This window comes from Amphimedon queenslandica, unplaced genomic scaffold (genome assembly GCF_000090795.2).
Source record: "Amphimedon queenslandica unplaced genomic scaffold, v1.1 AMPQUscaffold_13234, whole genome shotgun sequence".
NCBI lineage: Eukaryota > Metazoa > Porifera > Demospongiae > Haplosclerida > Niphatidae > Amphimedon > Amphimedon queenslandica.
The window spans coordinates 88,043-93,474 of record NW_003546530.1 but is presented as its reverse complement, the minus strand read 5'-3'; positions in this window follow the sequence as shown (position 1 = coordinate 93,474).

Sequence of the window (5,432 nt, the reverse complement as noted above, 5' to 3'; positions counted from 1 at the left end):
TTGGATTTTTTATGAAATTTTAAAGTTGCCAAAAATTGGGCCACCAAAGCAATTCAGCTGACACTCATATGCTGCTCATAAAGATAAATATTTCATTATCAAGTGATAATTAGTCAAAGACAAAGCAAAAGGACCTACCATACAGTACTTTATTTTGACGATTTGGCTGTAAAATTATAATTGGTGGTTTTTAATTTGGCGATTTGTGTACACGTGCATTACTGAGCATACGCATTAATGATTGGCAGTTTTAATATTGGGAATTCTGCTTGCAAATCGCTAATTTCTAAAATAAATATATGCCAAATTAAAGCACTATATGGTATGTCCTGTTGTGTTTTTAGTTAGTTCACTCATTGAAAATTAAAGTGTCCAATGTCAATTTTAATAAATTGTTCTTTTAAGGTATTATTTTATGACTAAGAAATTAACCTGATTTACATTAAAACTTGAAAGACACCTGTGTCATCTTTACTTGCTTGCAGGTAGTCATTACAAGTGAGTTCATAATGTTTTTCAGTAATACATGTACATGTTTAATTATGCATGTAGGTGACTAGCATTTACATGCATGTTACCTACCTTAGAGTGACTTTTAATTGCGAGTACTAAATTTTGCGATTTTAGCACAAAGTAGATTTTGCTGGTATTAAAAATTGCGATTAAGTAATTATTACTAATAGTTATATGGCATCATGATGTCATTATTAATAATTGCATGTATTAATAATTGCGATTTTTAACCCAAACGCAAAGTTCGCAATTAATAGTACCCGCATTTAAAAGTAACCTTAAGGTAATTTTATTTCTTTTTAATTCTTATTTCTAGGTCAGTCTTTAATACAGGATAAGTGGCATTCAAAACCTGACTCATTTTAACCCTACATGTGCAACACACTTCTATGCTTTCAGTTTCAAAGAATTTGCAGTTGAGAGTCAATGCGGGGCAAAGAAGAGCTGGACAAGGAATTGCTGGATCACTTTCCTTCTCAACAAGCATTATAACTATAAAATCTCTCTTATTGAATGTACACAAAATTTTTTCATTAAAAGATAATTCTTTTTTTAAACTAAAATAACTTGTTTAAAATGAAAATGATAAGTTTCTAATTCCTTCTTAACTATCTGAGGTAATAGTAATAATAATAGTAAATTATTACTTTGTATTGTAATTGACCCCATGTCTGTATCTCACACACACACACTTTAGTTATTCTTTGTTTTTTACTATCTCACTCACTAGTTACTAACAGCAGTGTTTAATTGTTCTATTTTAAGTGTCAATTAATTTGATTATATTAAGGTCCACTATTGGTAGTGGTTTGCCTGGTTGCTCGTTTCTGTGTCTCTCAATCAATGTCACCTCTTGATCTTTAAGAGTATCCTCCAGGGGAGGATGGGTAAACCGGGTTGTGCAATTTTTATTAAATTCAATATATTCAAGGGAAGGATGAATGAAGATAGTATCGTATAATTTTTTTACTAGTTCTATCCAGTGAGGTTCAGACCAGTCTCCATTGATGTGTGTACATCCTATCCTCAGTTCTATGATGGTTGTGTGTGATTGTAACATGCTGGTGACAGCAGGTAGTAAATGTTCGTAAAACAATGGTGTCATTATTTGTTCCTCACTACAGCTGTATGACTGATCTAGCTCTAGTATGAAGTTCAAATTAATTTCTTTGAGGTTATCCTTTTTTGAAATTGCTTCAATAAAGTATGTTACTCCTGTGTTCAATGGAATGTATACATTCAAATGCTTGATACTGGTGTTGTGTCTGAGACCAGCTGTTAGAAAGGGCAGGAATGAACTGGGAATGTCGTTATTAATCTCAAAGTATTCAATTGTTTTGTTTTGGGTTAGCATGACTTGTAGACTAGTACCCATGTTGCATTTGCTGGTATATACACTCTCCTCTATTTCTACATTCAGAGTTTTAAGCGTAGTATTGGTTTGTAGAATAGTAAATAGTTCAGTAGCACTTTCAGCTGTGTCTAATGGTAAAGTAAGTGTATGTAGACTGGGATATGAGCAAAATAGAAGACGTGGTGGGTATGGTTCATGTAGTATCAGACAGTGTAATCCTTTGATATGTGGAAGGAGTGATGATGTCATCAGTTCACTACTCTCCTCTCCTATCTCTAGAGCAGTTAGTGGTGTGTTCACTTCTACTATATTCAGTGATGATGGTAGTAGTTCATCAGGTATGTCCAGTGAAAGAGCTTGTAATGTGTTGTTGTCCTTTAGTAACTGCTCTATTGCTCCATTGGGAAGACGAGCAGGAGGAACTTTTTGACGAACAGATATGGATAGTGACAAGGATGTAATTGTTTTATTTAGCTCTACTCCTCTGATGACACTGACAAGTGTCCCTGTTATTTCTTCTGTACCACGATAATTAAAATTCATTTCTTCAAGTAGCTTTACTTGTACTGCTATACATTTCTCAAGTTCAGTGGACTTATCTGTGTAGCATAGATCTATATCATCAATTGTTGGTACATCTGGATCTTCCATTATCAAGTGCAGTATCTTCACTTGAGGAAGATTAAGGAACTGTAACAACACAAGACAAGGAACATAAGTACCTTTAAATAATTCAAAGTAGCACTCATGAATATTGTAGAAAAGAGATGGTTCCAATATTTGGTTTATTAATCTAGCATTGGGTTCATGCAACCATACCTCCAATCGTTTACACTTTGTTTCTGACAAACTATTAGCTAGTTTATCTGTAAAGACTGACAGTGCCTGGTTAGGTACAACCCCCAGGTGCAAATGATCCCATTCTATTTTGGAATTGTTTATGAAGAAACCAAGACACAACCAGTCAAACAATGATAGAGTTGATACCCTTTGCTTAATATGCAGACACAGAGAATTCTCATTCATAGATTTTGCTAGTACTTGACATAATGTTTCATTTTGCGATTCATACAGGAGTTGAAGATGAAGAATTGGAACATTGTCAAGCTCATAAAATACGTGAAATGTTTCTATTACACTCACTGTTTGCCTAATTAGAGGATTTTGGTAGAAGTGAGGGAGATAAGTGTTTAACAAGGGCTTTCTTTTACATTGTAATTGAATCTCCTTTTTATTAAAATACTGTTGATAGCTGTCATGTTCAAGGTGAGTTAGACCTGCTACAAACCTCAGACACATTCGAAAGTGATCATCATCAAAGTGATGCTTAAACACTTCCTCTGTCTTCTCCTCATGCTTAGCTATCCACCATGCAGCTAGAAATTCCTGTATACTCAAGTGAAGGAACTGATACTTCTCCTCATCATATTCTGTGAATGTTGTCATCAATCCGAGATAGTCTTCCTTGACTGCCTCACTCAGTAACTGTATTTCATGTAAAGAGAATACCATTGCTCTATTAGCCAGGTTAGTATAAGCTAATTGACACATCTCTTGTAAAGGCCTAGCCAATTGTGATGGTAATGAAGAAAGACTACCTAAAGTACGTGGGTTAATGTCATGTTTATTCATGTGTCTTCTGATAGTTTGCAAGATGAAGTTCTCATACAGTTGAGTGAGTGTTGTTGGTAAGTGTCCTCCTTCCTTACAATAAACTAAGATGACCATGGAGCAGACTAGTGGTACATAACACAATGATCGAACATCACCACGTACTTTGAGATCATTAATGAGTTTCACTGCTAGTTGTGAGTCCTCACTGCTTTGAGCAGTGGTTAAATGTAATTTGTATTTTAATCTTGGTTTTTTGTCAGTTTCTGCTTCTTCAGTGTCTTGCTCAGTGTTTTCATCAATGAGTTTTTGTGCTAGTTTTGTATCTTTCTGAAGTGTTTGTATAATTACTGTTGATATTTCTTCCTGAGAAAACCCAATAACCTGAACATGTCTACTGAGAGTATCCATTTTTAAAAGTGAAGAAGAGGCATAGCTACGAGAGGTAACAATTACTGAACATTGGTCTAAATTCTTCCTATGAATAATTTTAGCAGCTAATGAGGACTCTCTGTCTTGTTCACTTAGTTCGTCCCAACCATCAAAGATTATCAGTAATCCTTCTCCATCTCTATCCCTAAACCAATCAAATGCTTTTGGAACTTTAGAACTTTCATACTCAAACAGGCCAGCTAGTGTAGTTGCTGTAGCTATCTTGCTATTCCTTAAAGGACAGTAAAGCACCAAGTCATACTGTTGGGGTCCAAGTGTTCCATTAGACCACATGTTTAACAGTTTACGACAGAGTGTTGTCTTGCCAATACCAGGAGGACCGTCTATTACTACTCTGAGAGATAGAGGACAACTTGTGGGATCGAGGACTTCTTCAACATTTATCACTTTGTTTCCACTTAGTTGAACTATTTTATCAACTTGCCCTCTTGTGTAATACCAATCTGACTCTGCTGGTGTACTGCAGGACATTTTTTTTTCTACTAGAACTAATCTTCCAAAATAGGAATCTTTTCCAATCTTTGGTGGCCAGTCTGTAGCAACAATAGGTTGGTGTTTGTAGTATTGTCTCATGTTGTCAGCATATCCTTGAACATCATCAGGTATTGAACTAATGGATATGGTATTATCAGGTATAGACTGACCTAATGTATTGAGATAATAATGACTATATTGATCACTGATATATACTGATACACTGATACACACATTGACTTAATCTTACCTATATAATCCAGAAGTTTAGATTTTGCTGTGCCCAGTTCATCGGGAAAGTCATCACAAAGTTTTATTAGTGTATCCCAACTGACATTTCTATTGGCATCAAACCACCTCTCGAATACAAGAATAAGATTGTTTTTTGCTACTCCTGGTAATGGCATCAGATCAGCTACCTTTACATTCAGTCCAGCCCCTATCAGCATGTAATTGTTAGCAGATGAAATAAACATCTTTGTGACTACTGCCATTTTAAGTTCCTTTTCTACAATAAAGAATTAAATATTAATTTTCTAGTATCAAATAAGCTGCAAATATAATTTTTACCTCCACCAAGTGTAAGCTTTTGTGCTATAGAAGCAGCATTTTGTTCAGATTCAGCTATACTACAAAGAGTTAATACAACAATTACATTTATTAAATATTACTGGAATTAAATTACCTTAAATCAGTCTCTTCTATTCCAATATCTTTTGTAAACTGTCCTTTGTCTGCTACAGAAATATTAGCTGTATTAGATGGTAGTACAGTATGTGAACTGACAATATCAGGTATAGACTGACCTAATGTATTGAGATATAATGACTATATTGATCACTGATAATGTACACACACACACACTCACCTAACTGGTGTAGCATTAAGTTAGCAATATCTGTTAGTGTACGATGTTGTTGGTTAATTAATACACTACATATATCAATAAGATACTGCTCTGGATTAAGAGAGGATTCCAACTGTTTCTCAATGACATTCACAAGATTACTAGGTTTAGTATATTCAT